A 25307-nucleotide genomic window follows, 5' to 3' on the forward strand; every position below is an offset into this window, starting at 1 on the left:
ACTGTGAGTCAAAAACACCTCTTTACCCAGCCTCAGGTATTTTATTATAGCAACACAAAACAGATCAAGGTACCTGCAGCTTTATGTAATTAAGGCCTGCAAGTCATGCTCCTCTTCTCATCCACCCCTTTTCCTCTCATCTACCACCCCAATCCATCCTGAGTCTTGAAGTAGCTCTCACCTCCTCATCAGTCTCAAACTCACTCACCTCTGTCCATCTGCGCCACTATTGCCCTAAGACCATCTTTCACCTGCATACTAGCAAAACTCCATAAATGGACCACCCACATTCAGCCAGTACCTCCAACCTATTACACTGTGGCCAGACTGATATTTTCAACACAAATCTGATCCTATCACCCCCCCCACACACACACACACACATCTGCTTAAAACCTGTCCATGGCATCCCATAGATAAAACTCTTAACCTCTATGCCTGCAGTTGCTGTACCATGTTTCCCCACCCCAGGGGATGGCAGGCTGTTCCCTCTGCCTGGAATGCGAACTCCATCTCCTTTGACTACTTAGCTCCTATTCATCATTCAAATGTCAGCTAAAATGTCATTAAACTATATTCCCCTATTTTAGACTCTCATAGCACTTTTGTGGGTATCGGTCCTTTATAACACTTGGCACAGTTGCAGTTTTACACTCAGACTTATCGGGTTAATATCTGTTTCCACCCCCCATCCCCAACACACATACACATGTGCGCACGCACACACACACACACACACACACACACACACACACACACTCCAGAGAGAGGCCGAGTTCTAAGCTTCATGGAAGAAGTCATTTGTTTCCTTATATTCCAGCTATGTTTTAAAACTGCAACAAGCAATAGAGATGACATGGCTTTAAACTTCCATTCATCTGTCTCATCCCTACCCTAAAATTCTACAACATGGAGACTGCATGTTTTTCTGTGAAAGCCCAGTCACCCCCTGCTCTCTATACCACCAGTGCCCAACCTCAGACGTGATTCTGGAAATGTACGCTGACATGCAGTGTGCAGGAGATTGTGTTGCAGGTGGTTGCTGGCCTGGAGAGGTGTCACCAAACCCAGGAGGTTTGCCTTTTAGACACAGTCATCAATGATATATTTCGAGCATTCCACATATGACCTTGAATTAATTCCTTCCTCCACAATCCACCACACCTTCAACTGGCTGAACCCCAGTGACCACCTGACTGAAGCTAAAGATTCATCACTGTAGCAAATCTAATGATTTTCATCTTGTCTCAACACTATTAGCACAAGGCTTTTGTGTTGTGGATGTGAATGTGTGTATTTTCCCTTTTTTTTAGAAAATTGGAGTTAAATATACAAGAAACTAGCCAAACTATTGCATATACTTTTTTAATTTTTTATTTTGTTTGTTTGTTTGTTTTGTTGGTTACTAGGGATTGAACTCAAAGGCACTCGCCCACTGAGCCACATCTCCAGCCCTATTTTGTATTTTATTTAGAGACAGGGTGTCACCGAGTTGCTTAGCACCTTGCTTTTGCTAAGGCTGGCTTTGAACTCACAATCCTCCTGCCTCAGCCTCCCTAGTCACTGGGATTACAGGCAGGCACCACCAGTGCACAGCAGCACATACACTGTTATATAAAGCTGGTGTTGCTGACTGGCAGAAAGGGCACCATGAGAATGACCATTCATCAGGTAATGCATACAATTCTAAGCTCAGCATCAGATGGGGCACTAGGGGGCTCTAAATTTCAACATTTAATGTTGAACACCACTTATTTACACTACCTGTGCAATTTGGCACTACCTGATAAACCAATGTTAATTTAACCCTTTGCTGAGTAAAATAAGTTTAAGTTCATCTTTTTTCTTTCTTCCTCTTTATCCAGAACTATATGAGAAACCAATATTTTTTAAAGTTCCTTTTAAAGAGTAAGACTACCAGGTAATCTTCCTTTAAAATAACTCTCCTTCAGATGCAAGTGGTAATTAGTCAGGGGGACTCCCAATTTTTAAAATTCTACAATATAATGCAACTGGACCACTACACTTATATTTTTAAATATATATATTTACATATATTTTTTAAACATCCATCTTTCCCCCCAAATCAGTCTCTGGCATTACCTACTAGGGATCACATCTTTTTTTGGGGGGGGGGGGAGGTACGGGTACCCGGGATTGATTTCAGGGGCACTCGACCACAGAGCCACATCCCCAGCCCTGTTTTGTATTTTATTTAGACACAGGGTCTCACAGAGTTGCTTAGCACTTTGCTTTTGCTGAGGCTGGCTTTGAACTCACAATCCTCCTGCCTCAACCTCCCTAGTCGCTGGGATTATAGGCATGTGCCACCGTGCCCAGGTGGGGGTCACATCTGTAGTGGACTTCACTTCCCAGAGCTTGGACTATGCCATGACATCAGGGAGAGTCGAGGACCAGAATCTGAGGGATCTCCCTTACAGGACGCTGTGTGAACCACTGACCAACTCCATCGCCCCATCAGCACTCACTCTTCCTGTCACTGTTTCAGAAGTGAGGCCCAACCACTGCTCCCCACCATCCTGCCATTTCTGCGAGTGACATGTTACTTCCTACTCCCTTCCAACATATCATCCAAGCCCTCTGCTGCCCAGAGAGGTGGAGCTGTGACGTGCAACAAATTAGGTCTACAGTTTATTTCAGCACCCATAGGAAAATTGTCAGGACACTCTCAAAGCTTCAGCTCACCCTTATCTTTAAGGGCATATCAGTCACAATCATCTACAAGAAATAAATTCAACAAGAAACGATTCTATACCCATCAGATTAACGCCTTCCCCACAAACCCTCAGCTAGAATATTCAGGAGTGAGAAGCGTGACTCTCAGACAGAGCTGGTGATTTCTTCCATCTGTTAGTCTCAATTTCTATATTCATCCATTGCAGTTTTTTTAAGATGGGAAATTTTTTCCTGATACCCTCCACAAAATATACTCATTATAAACAATTCACACACTTCTGCCATCTAAAAAACAAAAAATTAAAAAAATTTTTTTTTACATCTTGCTTTGGAAGTCATACAAACTTGACCTTAAACCGCTTGCTTACTTGATGGCCTCATCTAATAAGTGGAAATAATAACTGAAGTCACCCCACAGTGTGAGGATTTGGGACAGTTGTTGTTATAAGCCACAGTGTTCTGTAACTGTTTATAATTTATGGCTACTAGTGTTATTGATACACTTTCTAGTCTATACATATGTACATATCAATGTGTGGATTTTATGTTTCCACGAGGTAACTTCTGCATGCTGAAAGGTTATTTAGGAGATACATTGTTTTAAATAAATAAATAAATAAATATTCAGTTTATTAAAGTTACAAATCTTTAAGTCAAGTTTCTCCTGAATTTCCTGAGTTTAACCCATAAATTTTATTCTTCTATTCATAAGCAGAGTTTGTTTGTTTTGCATTTCTTTTCTTTTTTTTTAGCAAAAGCACGAATTCCTTGAGAGTCTTTGAAAGCAAATAGTAAGAGTACATTCCTAAAGTTATATGTTATCGACTGAATATTTGTGTCCCTCCACTCCCCAAAATAATTTAATGCTGAAGATCTAACCCGTGTAAATGGGACCTATTAAGGTTAGGTGACGTCATAAGGGTGGGTCCCTGATCTGATGGGACTGGCGTTCTCATGAAAAAGGAAGAGAAAAAGAGCTCATTCTCTCTTGTATGCACAGAGGAAAGAAAGGCCATGTGAAGGCACAATGAGAAGCCAGGAAGAGAGCCCTCATCAGGAGCTAATTTGATGACACCTTCATCCTGCACTTTGCTATCATGTGGATGCCCAATGTTGCCCAAAGGCCCATGTGTTAAAGGCCTGGTACCCAAGGTGAGAATACTGGGAGTGGTAGAGCCTTCAGGAGGTGGGGCCTAGTGGGAGGTCTCTAGGTCATTAGGGGTGTGCCCTTGAAAGGAGTTCTGGTCCCCCTCTTGCTCTCTTTCGCCTCCTGGTGATAAGGTGAGCAGTTTTGCTCAACCACATACTCCTGCCATGATGTGTGGCCTCACCTCAGGTCCAAAGCAACAGGGCCAACCAATCATGGACTGGAACCTCCAAATCTGGGAGCCAAAATAAACCTTTTCTCTTTATAAGTTGACTATCTCTGGTATTTGTTATAGTGACAGAAAGCTGGCTAACACAGACTGCCAGGCTCCAGAACTGTCAAAAAATAAATTTGTGTTGTTGAAGTCACCCAGCCTATAATATTCAAGGATAGCAGTCTGAGCAGACAAATTTAATATGAGAAGCAGTGAGGATTCCCCAATATTTTGGACATAAGAAAAAATTAGAGATCAGCAGTAGGGAAAGTGAAGGGACCCACACACCTCTAGATGTGTGGCCAGACTTGGAGGTTGGAGGCCTGGGGCTCCCGGTCTAGAAAATGCAGAAACACTATTGGGTTTGTGAATCAGAGATTGATACTCAGTCTTAAATTCACCAGATATAGCAAATAAAAATGCAGGATCCCCAGTTACACTTGAATTTCAGATGATTTTACAATATTTGGGACATTCTTATACTAAAAGCTATTCATTGCTTATATCAATTTTTGGACATCTTATATTTTATCTGTCAACCCTACCCAGTATAGATACAACCTCTGCAGTACAATTTAGTAATACATGTCAAAGTCTTTAAGACATACACAATCTTCAGCATAGCAATTCTACTTCCAGACATTTATTCACAAGATAAGAGATAAATGTGTATAGGTAAGGATATTTATCAGTGTATTGCTTTATAATCATGAAAAAGTGAATTAATAGAAGATGGTTAAATATTTATGGTATTTCTATTCAAATGTATGCAGTCTTTAAAGTCATAATTTTATGATCTATATTTATTAACACAAAAGGACATCCAGAATATAGGAAGTTAAAAAAGATAATAAAGTAAATTTAAGTTTGATTTTATGTCAACTAAATATTTTATATGCACAAGACATATACACACATAAACAAATCTGGAATCATTATGCTAAGATGTTGACAGGATTGTGAGATTACTGGTAACTTTTACTTTGCTCTCTATACTTATATGCATATTATATCTCAATAATCAGAATAAAACTATTATCATTTTGAAAAAAGTACTAGTGACTTTTAGATAAAAATCATTCAAAAATTCTTTGGTAGTTCTGTAATCCTTTAATCTGAAGTAGCAAGTCCATGTATGAATACAGAAATTCGTTACACAAAGTCTGAACAGGTTCCTTTTCCTATTTTGGTGTTGGTATGAATAAGCTATGACATCTTTCTCGTGCTGAAAGAGCCATTGAAGAACCTGGATGCAGTAGATACTTGTTTCTCATTATTTGTTTATTTGAAGAAATGGTGTTACTTTCTTGGCTACCCAATATTTTAACCCTTCTTTTCATGATGGATTACAAATTTCCTTAGAGAAATTGCCTCCATATTCCATGATCAGTCTAAGTCCTTGGGGTAAAAGCTGCTCCAACCTTGGATCCAAGGTGTGCATGTAACCCAGATATGTCAAATTGGAGCATACCATTCCCTTGGCCTGATAATTTATTCACAAATAAGCAGAAGGTGAATTTCTAACCAATGAAAATCAGATCACAGGCATTGTCAGGTCAAATACTATTTTTATTGAATGAGAACCTGGGAGGATGTATGCCTGGATTTATTAGCTATCTTGCCATCTTTGGAACCCAACATGAAGAGCAAACTGCATTAAAAGAAATGAAAAAAACAAAAACCCCATAGATCACATACTGTACCCTTAGCCCAAGTTTAGATGAAGTTACATGAGTTGATCAAAGTCCCTTTTATGATTATTTGAGCTAGATTTTTAGTCATTTATAACCAAAATAAAGAACTGCACTAAATTAATTACAGAACCAATGAGACCTAAGCAATATAGCCTAATTATAATGATAATTATGTTTTATTCATCAGTTACTATGTTTAAGATATTTTAAATAAATTAATCATGAATAAATCCATCCATCCTTTGAGATAGACATTATCTTCTCTGTTTCACAGATGAGAATCCTGTGGCTCCACAAACTTAAATAATTCACCCCAAATCACACTGCTGGCTAGATGAAACCAAGACAGCAAAATACCAAAGTCTATGTTCTTCTACTGCACCAGGATTGATCTTCATTTAGACTTAGAACCCTCAGTTCTGGTCTCACACCACAGAGAATTATTTTACTGGGCTTTGGTTCACTACCAGTTGAGGCAAAGGAGCTACCAGAAAGCCTAACTTCCCCTAAATAGCTTTGAGTTGAAGCCAACCATATAAAAAGTACACAGAGCCTCAGTTTAGGGTGGGGAAGGAAGTTGCCTGGTGCTAGCACTTTCTCTAATTTCCAAACAAGAATCAACTACTGAGATTTTAGCTCATCAAGTGAACGAAAATGTCAGACGCCAATCACTACTATGAATCCCAGAAACATTACTTAGAGTTGACAATAACTGCAAACCTCCTACTTTTTACTACCTAAAACCATGTATGGTGGACATGAACTTTGCATTAATGCAAACTTGACACAAAGGAGTCATCAGATGTCCAATAAATCATCTTACGAAAACACAAACATATAAATAAAATGATTCAGACACATTTACCCATGACCTGGTCTCTACGTAGAATTTATTTTCTTACTTTTCACAGTGACCCAAATCCTCTCAAGAAAATGAGGTACAACAGAGAAGCTAATAAATTTAACTCCTTGACCTAATAAGCAAGTGTGATATCACAGGATACAAGACCAATGTGCAAAACTTGGTTGTATTTCTATACATCAGAAATGGGCACATGAGAATTGTGATTATAAATGCAATAATATTGACAATTGCTTTTTCAAGATACAGGTAAGCATACATCTAACAGAACATGTAACAGGGCTTGTATGATGAAAAGTTCAAGGTAATAATGAAAGAAATGAAAGTATATCTAATTAAATGGAGAGATGTAGCATGTTCTTGGATTAAAATACTCTAGATGATAATGAGATCAATGCTCAAATCGATTTATAGATTTAACACAATTCCTATCAAAATCTTAGCAAGACTTTTTTCCATGTAGAGTTAATTATATCTTAAATTTTATATGGAAAGGCAAAGGAACAGAAAAAGCTAAGGCAATTTTTCAAAAAAAAAAAAGTAAATGGGGAAGAATCAATTGACCACATTTTGCATCAATTTTTTAGCTGTAGTAATTAAGTCTGGTAGCTGACTGGATGCATGCATCAATAGAACAGAATAGAGCCCATCGACATACCCTCTTATAAGTATGGACAACCAAAATAATTTAATGCAGGAAGGATAGATTTTATAGCAAATGGTGTTGAAGTAATTGAACATCTATCAGATGCAGGGGGAAAAAAAACTTTGACCTAAACCTCATGCTACATAAAAAGAATTTCAAACAGAATATAGATTTCAATATAATATTTAAAACTTTTTAAAGAAAATTTGGGAGAAAACTTTGAAGACCTATGGTTTGATTAACAGCGTTAGATTTTATACCAAAAGTATAATTCCTAAATCAAAGTATTTGATAAATACGATTTTTTCAACAATCTATGGCTCATCTTGTAAACAACATGTTAGATAAAATATTCGTATCTAGAATATCTAAAGAACACAGAAAGGCAAACTATTTCATTGGTAATGAGCAAAAGACATGAGGGGACATTTCCCTGGAGAAACATTACTTAGAGTTGACAATAACTGCAAACCTCCTACTTTTTACTACCTAAAACCATGTATGGTGGACATGAACTTTGCATTAATGCAAACCTGACATACAGTTCAAACCCATGGAAGGAAACTCAACTTCACTTAGTGTCAAGGAAATGCAAATTAAAGACCTTGACCGGCCATCACTACATTCCTATCAGACAGCTGATTTTTTTAAAAAGAAAAAGAATAACAACAACAGCAAAAATCCTGATAGTTAAGTGTTGCATTCAAAGTCAGGCAAACAAAATAGAACCACCCTGTCACATTTCGTGCAGGCAGCACTTGAAAAACAACCAGAGGACAAGGGTAGCCTCTGTTATCCTCAGGTTCTGCTCTCCACAGAGCAGCACCAGGGAACACTCCAGGGGGCATCCAGGCCGGGAGCAATCCTGGAGGAATGGGGGCAGCAGACAAAGCTCTCCCTTTGTTTCTGAATAAGCCCATTTGTCATCTGGGCATGATGACTTCCTGGAAGTGCTGAATGCTTTATTGAGGATATTTCAGGAACAAAAGAGATGTTGTACCCTCCAAGTTGTGTGTGCAGGGGGGGAGAAATGTTCTCAAAGCCGCTAGGTGGGTATAGGGGATGTCAACTAGGAAATGGAATGTACGAGACCCTTTGTCCCTGAGGTCAGTCAAATGATGATAACCACCCCTAGCACCATCCCAGCCTCATCCTGAGCTCTGGGAACTTTCTAACCTCAGAACTCTTGGAGAAAGTTCTCTGCAGCCTGATGCAGCAGCACCCCAATACAAGTGTTCTTTTGAAATCCACCTCTGAGCTGCCGAGCCTTCACTGGGCCCATCCAACCACAAATTCCTAGCAGATGTTTAGCACGTGAGTGTTGCCCTCCTCCCTGGATTCCTGCAAGAGTCCCTCACCCCACCCCATCTGCTATGAACCAAGCAGGGTGCATTGAGGGTCTGCCCCTGCTCAGGGAGTATAGGGGTACATTGTCCACAGAGCATTTAAAAACCATCGTAAAACTGGCCAGAAGTCAGACCACTTTTTATTTTCATGTCAAATATAAATAATGTCAGTGATAAAATATTCCTCCTGGCCAGGTGGACCACCCTAACACCTCTCCCAGAAACTGGCTAGGCTAGTCTTGGCTCCTAGGGGACAGCTAATCTTTCCCATTCCTGTCTTTCCTTCAGCAGGAGACTTCATTCAAATATACGTACCGAGCATGTCCTGCCCCTGATTTAAAATTCTTGCTTGCTCCCATGGCCACCAGAAGGAATCAACTTCTGGTAGCTTCATGGCTCTTCACCATCAGAATCCAACCTCCTTCTCCAGCCTGCCCTGCACCCTTTCTCCCATTTCCTGTACCCCAAGCTCCCAGTTCCTTGAACACACTATCTCATTCTCCAGCTCTGTGCATGCATATATTGAAGCCATTTCTTTTATTAAGAATTTTCTTTTCAACCTTGAAATTTCCAGGTCCTCTTCCAAGGCCCTGCTGATGAGGTCATTTCTCTGAGGAATCTTCCCTGATTCCCTCCAGCCCACAGGAAGAATCCAGAGCACCTACTATGTGACTCTGTTTCATTGCAGATTCTACCTGCTCTGCTTGTATTTCCTAGTTTCCCCTAAGTGTTCTCTAAAGCCGAGTAATTCCTAATCTAAAGGTCAAGCCAAAAAAAAAAGGGGGGGGGGGATTTTTTTTTTTTTTTTTTTTTTTTTTGGCAAACCAAGTCTTAGTAGTTAACTGAGTAACTGTGACTTCAACCTGTCTTCATAACCAGCTTGCTTTTCAGTTCTTGGCCCCTTGGGCCAAGCATATTTTCTTCTGTCCATATGATTCACACTCTATGAAACCATCAGGGCAAGTGGACCTAGAGCCACTTTGTGGTCTTGCTTTCTCTCTTTCTCCCAGCAGTCACCTCTAAATGAGATGGTCACAGATTTTAGTTCTAAGATACATAAGAAAAAGAGACCCTCCCTTTGGGTCTGTATCCCAGCCACATGTCTCAATTCAGTCTTTTACCCAAGAGCACAGAATTGCAGGCAACTGGAAGCAGCTTTAATTACATACTAACTAGATACTTTAACTAGATACTGACTAGTTGTATCCTGACTCCTGCACTGTTCGTTTTTCTATCACTCTTAGTGAGATATCAGTGGTGAAGGGGTGAACAGCTGGGTGGGATCTGGGCCCTGGTGTACGTCTCAAAGCTGCCCCCAACTTCTACTTCTCACCCCTGTAACTCACCACAGCCAGTTGCTCCCTGTCTCTGCCCTCAGGACGTGGTCTCGCTACAAAGACTGAAGTCCTGCTTACTTTCCATTTCATGGGGCCTGGCACATTTAAGCTGCAGACCAATGTCTACTAAAGGGGGACAGCCTCCATGTAAAGTGTCCTCCACACCCTAATGATTCCCAGCCCTGCTGCCAACTCCTGCTTCTGTTTTCTTTGGTCTCTAATCTCCTGTTTTGTTCCGATTTCTGGTCCCTCCCCAGCCCTGCCGGTTGACTCCCACTGAGATCACAGTGGTGAGCAGGTGGTATGTGCCTGAAGCCCCAGCTACTCAGGAGGCTGAGGTGGGAGGATCGCTTGACTAAGAGTTCAAGCACAACCTGGGCAACCTTGTCTCAAAAGTTAAAAATAAATAAATAAATAAATAAATAAACCCATCACGGTTATCCCACCCTCCCAGTGATCCTGGTTAGGGAGTGTCCTAACCCACATCCTAGAGGGAGCCGCAAGTTCTGATTCCTAGGAGGACTCTTGGCCCTTCCTGAATTCAGTCACAGCTGTGGGAGCACAGGAGGCCTGGAACTGCTGCTGCCATCTGTGAGCACAAGGGGGAAGTCCAGCAAGTCCCAAGAACAGAATCCCTCAAACCAACATCATTGGCTGTGGCAAACCCATTGCCAAAATGGTTCCATTTCCCCATGCGCTCTTGGCAAAGTGACTTGGAAGCTCCTCCCATCAGGAGATGGGGGTCTACTTCCCCATTACAGAGCCTGGCTTGACTAGATCTTTTGTTTCTAAATGCCACTGTCAGATGCAGCCAACAGCTCCCTAAAAGAGTTCTGCTGAAGAATTGAAAAAAGAGAGAGAGAGAGAGAGAGAGAAAAGGGCCCTAAATAATTTCAAAACCACACCAGCTGCAGAATAGAATACTAGGAATACAAAATATTATTGATTTAAATAGAAAGACCTCTTTTCTTTTATGAAGCAAAGATTAATTGCAAAGCATCTCTAATCCTCATTAGAACACCCTGTAACAACAAGACCCCTCCCCATTTTTTGTTGTGGTTTTTTGTTTCTTGTTGAATTTTTTGTTTTGTATTGTTTTGCATTGCTGGATGGAACCCAGGGCCTCACAAATGCTAGGCAAGCACTCTACTGCTGAGTTACATCCCCAGCCCTATGATCCCCATTCTATAGTTGAGGAATCAATACCTAAATGTGAGAAATGTGCCCAAGGTCCAAATGCTAGTGAGAACAGCCAGAGTTCAAGTCCAGCTCAGTCAGATGCTCGGACCTGTGCAGTTTCCACTAAACACCATGTAGTGCCTAATTAATATCATTTCTTCAAAATCTGAGCTGAATATAAGCTTCCATAAGATATTATTTGCCAATTCATTACCTCTTAGCCAAGAGAATATTTGTATTAACACTTTGAACACCAAGATCCAGCTCTGTTATAAAGTAGCTATAGTGGCCATGTGGATTTGGGTCAATCAAATGATCTCTTAGGTCTTCAACTCTTTATTTCATTTACAAATGGGAAGTGAAGTCAGAAGATGGTTCAGACCCCTTCCAGCTCCCCTGATTGGAAGGTTTGCTATTTCTTCCATAGAGTATAAGCTGAACCAGAACCTTTTGTCCCAACTCAGCTTTCTAGGAGAGAGACTAAGACTGGCTCAAGTTCAACCCTGGTCCAATCCACTGTGGGGAAATGGGTCTGACAATACCAATCTGGCTCATCAGCTGTGGATATTGGGAAGTAAAGGAGGTTACTGGGTAGGACTCTTGGGCCATCTGACATATGTCAGACCATATCCAACCAGAAAGGTAAGATCCACCAAACCAGATGTTATGGGTCACATATAACTCCAGGGACCACTTTGAGAGTCAAAGTCTTTCCTTTGCTTTGGGAGAGAAGAGCTGGCCACTACCCTCCTTCCCTCTGCTCCTTCCAAATATCATCCAGCAGAAAGTTCACAGCCACATAAGGATCGTTGTATAACAGGAGAGGGACCCAGTAGCAGGCTGGCCTTGCTGGCAGAGAGAGAGAGAGAGAGCCTTCTCTGAAAGTCAGTGCAGGGAGATGAAAAGCCACAGACCCTCCAGGCCAACTTGCAGGGTGCAAGCCCTGCGAGAGGAAAAGAAAGAGGTCCCTGCACAAGAAAGCTGGTGGTGGCTTGGCCTCAATGACAGGGCTGCCACATCAGTAGGCGATGTTAGATCAGCATTGGGTACTCCTGTCTAGGTGCAGTTCTGCTGCCTGCATCGCCTGTAAGGCCAAACCCCGCCTCCTCCATCCTGCCCCCCCCCCAGCATCCCGATGGAGACTGCAGGATGCTGACACAGAAAGCCTGCAGTTGCTGGGAGCTTCTCCAGGATGCAGCCTGTGCGAGGAAAAAGGTTTGGACAAGGAGAAGGAGAGGAAAGAGAAACAAAAGTCCTCGGTTTGAGTCAGGGACAGATTTCGAGCTGAGAGCTGGTTGCTGGGTGGGGGCTGTGGAAGGGACGCATGCAGTTCCTGGTTATGGCTCTTCTGCCCCCTGACCCACCTGGCGAAGCTCCTGTCAGCCCAGAGGGGGGACTCAGCCGCAGCAGGAAGTGGCCTCTCAGGAAGGACTCAGGTGGGCTTTGGGGTTATTGGGAAGTGGGGAGGGAGAGGGTATTGGGTACAGGGCCAGGGAAGCCCCAGTGATGGTTGTGAGAATGCAATAGGGGAGAAGGGGACACAGCTGTGGGACAGCCTGGGTGTAGATGAGTCTCTTGGTGCCGGCAAGGCACTGTGCTTTCTGCAGAGCGACAGCAGAGAAGGGCCTGGATCTGAGGCTAAGGGTCAGCATGTCTGTGTCTTCAGACCACTGTGGGTGATGTGGACTGGCCAGCTCCCAGGCTTTCTGTCCCTCAGTGTCATTCTCTCACTGGTAAGTGGGATGGCGCGTGGGAGGATGGCATCACTGCACAGTGCACAGGGAAGGAGGAAGGGTGCAGTCACAGAGGTGGGTGAGGAGGGAAAGAAAGGGCTCCCGAGTCAGCACTGAGAGGCACCTGAAGGACTGTTTCATCCTGGGAGACTCTCGGGGCCTGGAGGCTGCTCTTCCCAAAGGGCCTGGCAGGACTGGCTGTGGGCTGGGCAGAGAATGGCAGCTGCTGACACACAGAGATGCTATGTGACCTTGCACCACACAGTCCACCTCTCTGGGACAAGGGCAATCATAACATTGACCTTTGTAGATTGTTATGGTAGTCCATAGTAAAAGAGACTTATAAAATTATAAAAGTATTAACTATAAAATCATATGTTAAATATAAAATATTGAATATAAATATAAATTTATTAAATATAAAATTACATATCAAGTATAAAATTATTAAATAGAAAGGTGTAATAGCATTTCTTGGGCTAGTGGTGTCTTACTGGCTCCACGCAAGACCTCTTGAGAATTTTTTTTTAATGCTGTATCTGGATTTCACCCTGGATCAATTATTCAAATTAGAGCAGGGGACAGCAGACAGGCAGGAAGACTTTTTAAAAATCTTCTTGGGTAATTCCAATGCTCTGTAAAGTTGAGACCTGCTTACGGGTCATAGGAAGTCTAAACATCCTGAAATAATCACTTGGAGCTCTTGTATTTAAAAAATGGAGTCTCCGACTTCTCCCAGATCTACTGACTTTTAGGGAGGCCTGGAAGTCTCTGTATAGCTGATCCTTTATATCCATGAGTTTCATACCCATGGATTCAACCAACCTTGGATCAAAACCATTCAGACAAAGATTGCACCTGTACTGTATATGTACACTATTTTTCTTGTTCATTACTCCCTAAACAATGTAGTTTAACAAATACTTAAATATAGCTCTTACATTTTACTAGGCACACAAAGCATCTAGAGATGATTTAAAGCATACAGGAGGATGTCTAGGTCCTATGCAAATACTATATGGTGTTACATAAGAGACTTGAGCATCTGCAGATTTGGGTATCTGTGGGGAACTCTGGAACCAGTCTTCTTCAGATTCCAATGGACAACTGAATTTAGCAAGCAATGAAAGCACTGTAGACATGTTTATTCCAGCAAGGAGTTTGCCAATTATCTCCTTACCCACTGGATGAATAATCACACCTAGTGATGTTCCTGAAGGCACAGCAAGGGGACACATTCTCTTCAGACAGCATATTCAGATAATTGTTTTGAGGAAGGGGTCCTGCCAGGCAGCCAAATCCAACCCCATTCCGGCTCCACCGAAGTGATGGTCCAATTAAAAAAATAACAAATTTCCCAGCCAGAGAGCCTGGGAACTTTAAGATAAAAGGGAAAACAGGATGAGCTATCTGATCACACCAATGAGCCGTGTTTTTGTGTTTTGTCGATAAGGTTGTTCAGGATTCCTTGCTTCACATTCTGTCTGCCTACTGTTCCATTCATAAGGCTGTCCAAACACACATGCAGACACATACACACGCTCGCACTCACTCCACCCTCATCAAGCCAGGAATGGGAGAATAAAGAGGAATAAAGGAGCCTGTGAACTGGGATCAGGCGACTGTGTTCCAAGGGAACACAAATAGTGTTAGTTATGAAAGGTACCCTAGGGGTTGTTTGGTTCAGACTTTTGATCTCACAGAGGCAATATCAGCAACAGCAGTTGAGAGTAGGACTCTGCAGCCAGACGGCCTGGGGTGAAATCCCACCACCCTGCTTCCTGGAGAGCTCCTTCCATGAAATGGGAAGACCACGGCAGGGCAGCTGGGTAGGTTACATAGGTGGGTAGCTGTGCCCGGTGTATGGTGCACAGGACAGTTTTTGCTTCTGTGAGCATTGTTGCTGATGATTTATTCCAGGCAAGGGAGTCAAGGCCTGGCAAGATGATTGCTTTGTTCACACTCTCTGATTCTTATAAGAATATTGCCAAAGGGAAGAGTCATGAATGTGAGCAAATCTCTATACTAAGAGTGCTCACTGTAGCAGCACTTATAAGAACAAAAAACCAAGCAGCAGCTTAACTGTCCAACAGTAGGGTAGCTTACCAATCTGATGAAATCCGTGTGACAATTGTCTGAGAAAACTACAGCTATAATGTGAGGTTTTTAAAATGAAATCCTGCATGATTTCTGTAGAGATACAGAGACAGAACTAGTGTTCTGTCAACAAAATATCAACACAGGGTATCTCTGGTTATGAGTTGTGGGGATTTTATTTTCTTTCTTATAGTTTTCTGAATCATATTAATTTTCATAGTGAGTAGTGAGTGATATTAGAGTAAAAAAAATAAATAAAACAAAGTGTTTGTTTCCAGAAACTTGCTCAAGGCCAAACAGCACCTTAGAAGTACACAGGTTTTCCACTCCTGTCCAGGGCTCTGCCCCCACCTCAGGCTGGATTAACAGCGGTAGTAAGAGAAGCCAAATGGGACAAGAAGGATGAACAGACACCAAAAAGTGGCAAGATGTGGTGGAAACGTGCAGGGCTGGATCCCAGCCCAGAAGCTTCCTAGGGCATAGCTGCAAAGGCAGCCCTAGACACATTGCCCAGAACCTTCTATCCTAAAGCCATAGTGTGGCAGGATGCATGAGCCCAGCACACAGTGTGTGCCCTGGAGGTTGCTCTCTCAGAAATAGAAAGGAAGAAGAATGTGTGAGAACTGTGTGAGAATACATGTTGATAGAGGATTCTACCAATGTTTCTTTTATCCTTTCTGCAGTCTCCCTAAGGTGCCGAGATGGAGAGAGTACTGGTTAGCATCCCTGCTAGTCTGCATTCCCGCTTCTCCTTAATATAGAAGCCTTTCCGTGCCCAACATTTTTCCAATCATAATGCCAAGGTGCTCGACACAGCCAAAACCAAGGAATGTTTATTTTGCAACATCAAAATAAAAAAGGATCTGGAAACACTTAAAACTAAGATAGATCTCATCTAAGAAAAATAGAAAGGTAGAAAGAAAGGCGGGGGGGGGGCAGAGAGAGGGAGGGAAGACAAAAGTACAAAGATTGATCTTACTTGATACCAGATAAAATTATTACCTCTCTCTAAAAACTTCTCTATAACCTGTTCAGTTGGTTCTTTAGATGTTAAATTCTGATCTCTGTATCTAAAATAAGAAGCTGGAGCAGAGGAGCTTTGAGATTCAAATATTCAATATACAATAGAAATTTTAGCAAATCCAACTCTTTTTCAAAAATCTCTCCAGTGGCAACAACCAAGCAATAATGTGATTAAGGAAATGATCAAGAAGTGATCAAGCAAGCCCCCCCGCACGCTTGGTGAATGCCCTTGAGCATCATAGGATCTTCAAGCAGAAACTCAACTGTCCAATCCAACCATCTCATTTTACAAATGAAGACACTGGGCCAGAGAACAGTGCTACTGGCCAACACATGCTGAGAGCCAGACAGGTGACTCGTCCAGGGCCACACAGCAGCCTAGTGACAGACCCAGAATTAGATGCCATTTCCATCTTCCCCCACAGTCTATTTGTTCTGATTTTCAGTGGATTTAAAGATCAGAGATGCAAGTAGATATCAGAAGTGCTTTCTCATGGCTCAGGATGTCTAGAAAAGGAACAGGTACAAAGGCATTCACAGGTAAAAGCAACGACATCCTTTCTTCTTCTGATTCTGAGCACAGAAGGAAAACGACAGAAAAAAGGGTTTAGTCCTGGGCCAGCCGGTGTAGGAGCAGGTGGTGAGCCTCAGGCCCTCTGGGATGAACAGAGAAGAGTCAAGGCTGAGCTCCTCCAGCAGCCCAAAGAAATTCTAGCTGACAAGAGCTGCCCTGGAAGAACCCAGTCCACCTGGAATTGTTCAACACTTGAAACACTTCAGGAGACAGAGCAAGTGTCACACTTAAACGCAGTGTTTAAGGAAATAGGAAAGAATGAGAAAACCCAGTTGCTTATAGCTCACTAATGGTATTTGTTTCTTGCTCACATTGTGAATAAGATTTTATAAACCGGGCTCTGTGGTGCATGCCTGCAACCCCAGTGGCTCGGGAGGCTGAGGCAGGAGGATCATGAGTTCAAAAACAGCCTCAGCAAAATTGAGGTGCTAAACAACTCAGTGAGACCCAATCTCTAAATAAAATACAAAATGGGGCTGCGGAAGTGGTCCAGTGGTGGAGCGAGTGCCCCGAGTTCAATCCCCAGTACCTCACCCACAAAAAAAAGATTTTGTAAATATGACAATTAGTAATATGATCATTAGGAAGGTGATGTTCTCATTAGTAGGTTTAGTTCATTAGAATAGTGCTCATGAAAACAAACATGTGACAGTCTTTGATTTGGTTAAGAACATGCAGAGATTAGTTAAGACCACACCCCAGCGAAGTGATGCAGGCATCCTCATCCACCCGGAAGAGCATCCAACCTGTAGACAACTGCTAACAAAGTAGATCAGAAACGGAATCTACAAAGACCAGCTCCCACATCTACCTTCTTAGAAGACTTTCTATTGAAGAAGGCTATAAAGGGCCATAGGGAGAGGGTGTCCCCTTTCACATTATCCAGAGCCTTATCAATCATTGTAAATATGGTGACTTTTTATGTAACATCAATTAATAGATTGAGAGTTATTGTGATGGAGAGTTATTGTGATGGGTTGTAAACAAGAACCGCTAGTGGAAACGGAAGAATGGGAGGCTCACAAGGGGTTTCCTATTAGGGGCTGAGACGTGGCTCTGTGGTACAGCATGTGCCCAGCATGTACAAGGCCCTGGGTTCAGTCCCCAGGGCAACCAAAAACCAAGAATAAACAAACACTTTCTGCCCAACTGAAGAGGGGTGTGGAGAACACTAAGAGGATTGAAGCCACAACATGGTCCATATGAAAAATCTCTGATGGCAGAAATTCCATGGACTCAAATCTCTTGGAAGGAGTTTCAGATCTTTGACTTTCTCAAAATGTGTTTCTTGGATTAAACTTTCCATAGGGTAACTTGAGAGAGACACAGGCAAAATAATTATAATTTTTACAACCCATCATAATAACTCTCAATCTATTAATCTATGTGACATAAAAAGTCACAATATTTACTGGGTTAAAGAATTGACCTAGGCTTACTTGCCGCAAGACTTCTCAGAGCCTTTAATTTGAGGCGCACACGTGCTGTGTGTCTCCCAGAGGCAACATTCCGAAGCTCAGTGCCTGGGGGTGGCTTTTCATGAGAATCCCATGTAGGACCAGAGTTCTGCAAATCACATCTGGGGAACTCTGGCATGAGTTATTGTAGGTAGCATGGCCAGTTAAGCATCCACCTCAGGAGAGGACAAAATAGGAGAAAGGAAGTCAAAAGTGCGACAGGTGATGTATCTCTAAGGCAGGAGGAAAACAACTCAACAAAAAAGATCATAAAGCTCAAACACAAAGAGTTCAAAGGCGTCTGTGCTAGGGATGCTCCTTCTCTGGGGAATATTCAGAACAGGTCTGTAATAACTTAGAAATGCAGAGTGATGGATTCCCTGAGTTTTAACTAAGTCTCTTCCTGCTCCATTATTCTCTGTCACTTTGCTTTGTTCTCTATTTATGTACCATTAAGTGAGTGCAGATGGCTTACTTGCAAATGAAACACATTCCTGAAATGCTGTGTATAAAGCAAATATATTATTTGTAAATGGAGTCATATTTTCCACTGATACAATTCCAAAGAAGCATGTTAACCTCACACATCATCAAAGGCAGGCGTAGAGGAGGCGGTTCCACCTGTGTCCTTGAGCAGCTCTTGAGAGCTCTTCTCCCCAGGGCCAACCCTGGAGAGGGATTGGCCAGGGACTTCTGATCTGAGCTCACTGTCCACAATTGGTTAGGCAACCTCTCAGTCAATCCCCAAGCATGATGGAAGTTCTCAACTGATCCCAGAGATTCAGAATGGACAAGTCATTGCTTTCTCTGGGCCCACTTATATGAAAAAGCATCTCTGATAGCAAAATGATACCATTATACACACACAACTTTTCTGGAAGGTGTATACTGGAAAAACTGAAGCAGACAGACATTGAAATGGAGGCTCAGGATATATTTCTTTTAATTGCAGCCTGATTTAACTTTTTGTGCACTCTTGTCTCATCTAACCTGCTACATCTGAACCAGAGCCAACTTTGACAAAGTTAAGTTAGGGCATATATTTGGGGGAAATGAAAGTAGAGGATCCTTTTTCTTTTTTTTTTTTTATTATTCGTTATATACTAGGGATTGAACCCAGGGACACTTAACCACCAAGCCACATCCCCATCCATTTTTATATCTTATTTAGAAACAGGATCACACTGACTTGCTTAAGGCTTCACTAAATTGCTGAAAATGGCTTTGAACTCACCATCCTCCTGCCTCAACCTCTTGAGCCCCTGGGATTATAGGTGTGCATCCAGCAGGATCCTTTTAAATCCTGGTTTTCAGATATAAAAGACATCCCCAAGGAGAGAAGACCCACATGAAGTCACTTTGATCTCTTGGAATCCCAAGGATCTGGAGCTGACTCTAGTTCTAATTGCTTTGGCAACTGACCTCTTGAATTCTGGCCCTGAAATAATTTAATGAAATTACAGGTAAAACTAGAAGCTGAGGAAGGTTTTTCTGATCTCCTTCCAACAGCAGTTGGTTCAGATCTATGACCATTTAATCTGCGACCAATAAACTTCCAACGCAGGAGAGTCCACCTCAAAGCCAAAATACCGAGAACCACCCAGGATCTGGGAACACAAGGGATCTGGGAAGGATGACGACGTCATTCCCCCAACAGGACAAGGGCAGAGCCTGAGCTAACAGCCAGTCATTATCCAGGAAAGTGACGAGTCCCTGTCTCATGCCCTGTGGGTGCTGGCGAGCAGGAATAGAGTGGTGTCTCATTATCGCACACCCTGGAAGTAGGAGGCAGTCCTCAAATCAGAAATATCCAAATACTGAATTTTGCCCTGCCGTGTAGTTTGAATCTTAAATGTCTCCCCAAAAGACTCAGTCCTCGGCTTGGTGCTACTAGAAGATGGTGAAAACTTTAAGAGGTGGGGCCTAGAGGGAAGGCGTTCAGTCATCAGGGGATATGACCTTAAAGGGGATGGTAGAACCCTGGTCCCTTCTTCTTCCTCTGTCTCTTTCTCTTCCATATCCCAGCCCCTACCATGATGTGCTGGCTATTCTTCCACTAGAGGCCTAAAAGTAATGTGTCTGTCCAGTCATGGACTGGAACTTCCAAAACTGTTAGTCAAAATAACCTTTTTGTCTTTATAAGCTTATTTATCTGGGGTATTTGTTATAGTAATGGAAAGCTGACTAACACGGCCTGACTGCTCATTTTAATCACTTTAGATGGAAATCCTTAATTGCATCACATATTTCTCTGCCTGTTTAACTGGACAGAGGACACAGCACATTCTTGTTACTATGTGGTACTGTCTTCATTCAGCCTCGTGATCCTGTCTCTCCTAGGTCACAGGGATCATCTTCTCCCAGATACAAGCTTCCACTTCCATGCTCATTGTCTTTTCTATCAGCCACATGCACTCCCACCTCATCTAACCTGCTACCTCTGAACCAGAGTCAACTTTGACACAGTTAAGTCAGATCACAGAGGAAAGCTCTGCAGAGAGGCCACAGTCACCAAAGTCTACAGGGTCACAGGATGACAGAGGTCAGTATAGTTTCCCTAAACATGGCACCCTTTGCTCTTTTGCTTCATAACCTTTGGCAGAAATGGAAATATAGAGAAATGTTTTCCACCCATGAGGAAAATAAGGCCATGGGCATAATGAAAGCTGACCAACAGCCCCAGTCTCCGCATCCAGAAGGCTCACGGACAGCCTCTGGCCTTGGCAGCAGGACCCCAGGCTTCTGGTCTCATGGATTAAGGGTCCTTTTACCTTTCGGAGACTTGCTTTTTCTGTTAAATTTACTGACTTGGTAAAGGAAATCGTCATGGATTGGAAATCAGGAATGAGGATTATTGGAAGCAAAAAGAGACTCAACTCACTCTGAAGGGAACAACTATAACCCAGCTCCTGCTGATGATTGATGGAAAGCAGATCAGGCCCAGACCTTTTGTTTTTCAATAAAAAAAAAAAATACAGAACTGTGAGTGAAATCTCCCAGTACTTCCTAATATCGCATCATTATTGTCACACCCAAATGACGACTTAGGACCTATTGAAAGGAGTAACCTACAGTTTTAGGGTAGGCACTCTGCTTGTGCTCCTTCTATAGTCATTACAAGCCATGAACAAGAAGGTTCCATATGCAGAAAATAAATGAATAAATAAATCACAACACACACATACACACACACTTCCAGGTGCATGTGTTGGGCTCCTACAGGTGCACATGTGTGTGCTCTCCTGGGTGAATATGGTCCCTGCTGCGAAGCACAGAAAGCAGTTACTGCAGGAAACACAAGCTATTTTCCCCATCATTCCAGACCTTTCTTCTCTTTCCAGCAATGCCAAATTGCCTTAAGGCAGCTGGGGAGTGCTTGTCTGATTTATGGCTCGACTACCATGGCTTCTGGAAACTTTGTTCATTCTTGCCCTAGTCCTGTGATTTATAAAAGACATCTATAACCCAGCAGCCACTTTTCCTTCTCTACCAGGGCAAGCAAGTGCAGAGAAGAGTGGAGAACCTGGTTTCTAATTCCCAGAGATTCTGAAGTCAGCACTCTTGGGTAAGATGCTAAACTTTTGCATTCCTTCTTCCTTCCTGAATCCAAAACAGAAGCCTCAAGTGACCCCCTGCTTTTCTGACAGGGGTTCCTCTAGCTAAGCCTGATGCTTCAGTAACCTGGAAAGTCTGGGGAGGGAAAGATAAAATTGCAAACATTTTAATTCCATTTCCTATGGGAAGTTCTGCTAAGGAGTTTGGTTGGATAGGAAATAAAGTCATTCATTAAAAAGAAAATATTCAAGTAATCCTTAGATTTCCATCTTCTGGGGAAAAGGATGCTGGAATCGGAGTCAGTAAATGAGTGTTCCCGACTCAGCTCTGCCCACATTCCTGTGGGGTCTTGAGTTAATCAGTTCACTTCTCTGCCTCAGTTTCCTCCTTCATGAAAAGAGGCATTTACTGCCCCTTTCAGCTCTCACAGCCCATCTGTCTGTGACCTTCAGTACTGCCCTTGGCAATGCTCTGGTGCTCAGAGAAAGGTTTAAGTAAAATTTCTCCTTTTTATTTTGGTTGGAAATGAACCTTGTTGGATATATATATGTATAGAAATGTCATCCAAATGATTATCGGAGGAATAGGATGGATATACTGGTAATTTTATATATATATATAGATGACATTTCTATACATTCACTCATATCTTAAGTGCAATTATTTAAAGAAATTCTGCTGTGATTCTTCTAGGCAAAGAGCCTTCTGGTAAAGCAGAGAGCTAACCAAAGTCTATTTTTTATGTCATTTTTCATTTAAATGTTTGTGTCAAAGGACAAAACCGAAAGGTGAGGAACCTGCCTTTCTTTTGAGAGAGCAGGTGGGCCTGGGCCTGCTCTCAGGTGGACATTCAGTGTCCCTCATCAGAACTGGGCTTTGCTGAGAGTTCACTTCCTGCTAAGCCCTTTAACTGGCAGCCTCGTGTAACCCTCACCACAATCCTAAGAGGCAAGTGGTATCAGCTTCCTTGTTTTGCAGATGACAAAACTAAAGCTTAGCAAGGTCAAATGAGGTGCAGACCCAAGTTCAACTCCAAAGGCAGGCAAGCTCTGAATCCAGAAACAGGAGGGCAGCCATGCTTCCCTGCCCTGGTCTGGGTCCTTCAAGAGAAGCTGAAGGGGTCACAGCAGTGCGCTGAGGGCATGCAGAGCATCCTGGGCTGCACTGAGACCCCCAAGGAAAGCTGCAGGAGTTGCTCTCCAGCCAGGAGGAGGCAAATGAGACTCTCGTTTGTAGAAGAAGCTGGCTTCTTCCAACTTCAGGGTCTCCTCTCCCTCCACCTTTGAGAAGGACAGGGAAGCTGAAACACAGCCTGCAAAGTGGAGAGGACATGAAAGTGGCTGGGAACCGAATGGGGATTGAGGATGATGACCAGAGGGAGAAGAATGGAACAGAGTAACAAAGGGCTCTGTAGAACCACGTTCCATTTATCTGAGACGTCCACACAGACACAGGAGAGATCTCCAGAGCCCCATGGGGGAGGGGCTTAGCACACCTGCAGCTTCCCCATCACAGACAAATTGGCACGTAAACAAAAATCTATCTATGCAATTAGGAGCCACAGCTTCGCTCTTTCTTCTTGCTCAGTATGGGTCAGACGCTCACTGCACTCCATTCCACACACCATCTGTGATAGACCACATATAGCCATGTGCCCTTGAACATGTCACCACCCCTCTGAGCCTCAATTTCTCTTCTCCACCAAAGAGGAAAACAACCTGCCTACCTGCCTTGTTTTGTGGTAGTAGACACATGATCATCATAGTCGATCTTTATATAGTGCTTGCGAGTTTAAACATTGGACGTGCATTCATCTATTTAATCGGGGCTGGGATTGTGGCTCAGCGGTAGAGTGCTTGCCTAGCACCGGCGGGAACAGGGTTCGATCCTCAGCACCACATAAAAATAAAGGCATTGTGTAGAGTCCATCTACACCTAAGAAATAAATATTTTTAAAAAATCTATTTAATCATCAAAACAGCCCTATGTTATCAGAGCTATTTTTACCTCTCCCCGCAGTTGACCAAGAGGGCAACTGAGGCTCAGAGCAATTTCATAACTTGCTCCAGTGTCACCCAGCAGAGGAGGGACTTGGACCTAACCACCTGGCTCCGGCGTTCATGGCCCTCACCATTTTATTCTAGAGCTTACTGCCCGAGGAGAGCGCTGGGTGGGTCTTTGTCAGAGGACAGCCTCCTTCCTGTTTCTATTAGAACCCCCCTCAGAGGGGAGGCTGCACAGCAGGGTCCAGTTCACCGGGGAGGGTGAAGCTGCCAGGGAGGGTGGCAGATGCTAGCCAGGTGCCCTGCAGGCTTCCTGGAGGTGAGGGAAGGAATGGGCATCCTCCCGCCCCTCCCAGCCAAGGGACTGTCTTGCTATGTTCTTTTTCAAAGTGGTGTCTTTGCTGCCAAGACCGGGTTTGTCTGTCTCCTGGAGACAGCGGTTGTCAAGCCCTGAGAGAACAGCAAGCATGTCAAAAATAGCAGCGCCAGCAGACTGCGCGGCTGCAATTTCCTTTTGAAATGTCGGCTTTGCTCTCGCCAAAGAGCCGAGGTCTGTCTACCCTCCTTGCAAACTGCAGCAGAGGCGACTTGAGGGTCCAAAATGTTTCCCAGGGGCAGGCAAAGTGTATCATCCAGGGCACAGGAGCAACTGAGAGAAAATTCTCCATATAGTAACAATGATACGGTTGGAGTTGCATTAAATGAAGAAGGAAAAAAAAATTGCCATAATCCACAGCAGGGTCGACCCCAAATAGGTCAAGTGATAGCAGAGGCTAGACCAGTGTTACCTGTCCTGGCTGGTTCTCTCGTTCTCTCTCTCTCTCTCTCTCTCTCTCTCTCTCTCTCTCTAGGAACTAGAGAGTCATTATCCTGTTGGGATAACACTTCCTAAGTGTCACTGATAGGTTTTCACTCCTCCTTTAGGGTCACATGTGAAGCAAGGGGATGAGGACCAAGAAGGAACAAAGAAGCAGGCTAAACTACTTCCTCAAGTTCAGAACAAAGGGACATGAAAACAGGACAATCTGCAACTCCGCAGGGACCGCAAGCCCAGAAGGGGAAAGTGGTGCATCGGGAAACCCAACAACATGAGAACTAAGAGCCCATCTGTCCTTATTCCCAGTGGCCCGTGAGTGGGAAGATATGTTCTCTCCCTCCAAACCCCCAAGCGCCAGACCTTATTCTGCCATGAGATATCTGTGCAGCCTGGTATAAAGAGGAACACAGAAAGGAACCCTACCCGTGGAATAAATGGATTTCTTTCCCTCCTCTAAGTGATCATGACACTCTAGAATTAGACCACACTTTCCTTCTCGTGGTAATAGCACACCGTCAAAACCAATCAGAGCCAGGATGGCAAGTCCAGCCACATTGTCTGGGAATCTAGCTTGGCATTTATGTAGAGATGCAGGGCAACAGAAATCCTGCCCGAAGCAAGAGCTCAACCAGTAGGGAGAAGGAATAATAAGTTGGCAGGACTAGAAAGTGTCATCTGGCAAAAAGCCCTAAGGGAGAGAAGGAAGAGATCCTGTGGCACAGGCCAGAGGAAGAAGAGAAGGAACTGGCTCACAGATAACAATGCAAAGGTAAGATGAATGAAGGTTGTCATCTCCCACTTCTTTGGTTTATCCAAAGCACTAGAGACTGCTGGTCCTCGTTCTAGGGCAAAGAAGGGTTAATGACTACTTTAGTGGGTAGTTGGGGTTGGAGGCTGGGAGAAATAAAACCTTGGCTTCTAGGAAA

General features: G+C 43.2%; 1 protein-coding gene and 1 long non-coding RNA gene across 15 annotated transcripts in view; one reads left to right on the forward strand and one right to left on the reverse strand.

Annotated features, from left to right (window-relative positions):
* The window catches only part of Kcna6 (potassium voltage-gated channel subfamily A member 6), a 206154-nt gene that overhangs the window by 174056 nt on the left and 6791 nt on the right, over positions 1–25307 (reverse strand). The window lies entirely within an intron of this gene.
* Positions 11940–25307, forward strand: part of LOC110598974 (uncharacterized) — a 38804-nt gene continuing 25436 nt past the window's right edge. The window contains exons 1-4 of one of the 7 annotated variants that reach the window (XR_013423176.1): positions 11970–12558; positions 20347–20548; positions 21500–21571; positions 24489–25150. This is a non-coding gene — a long non-coding RNA (uncharacterized LOC110598974). Of the gene's footprint in view, positions 12559–20346; positions 20549–21499; positions 21572–24488; positions 25151–25307 lie in introns of all 7 variants that reach the window. The other 6 variants (XR_013423175.1, XR_013423178.1, XR_013423177.1 and 3 more) reach the window with 6 other exon arrangements.

This window comes from Ictidomys tridecemlineatus, chromosome 6 (assembly GCF_052094955.1).
Source record: "Ictidomys tridecemlineatus isolate mIctTri1 chromosome 6, mIctTri1.hap1, whole genome shotgun sequence".
Classification (NCBI taxonomy): Eukaryota; Metazoa; Chordata; class Mammalia; order Rodentia; family Sciuridae; genus Ictidomys; species Ictidomys tridecemlineatus.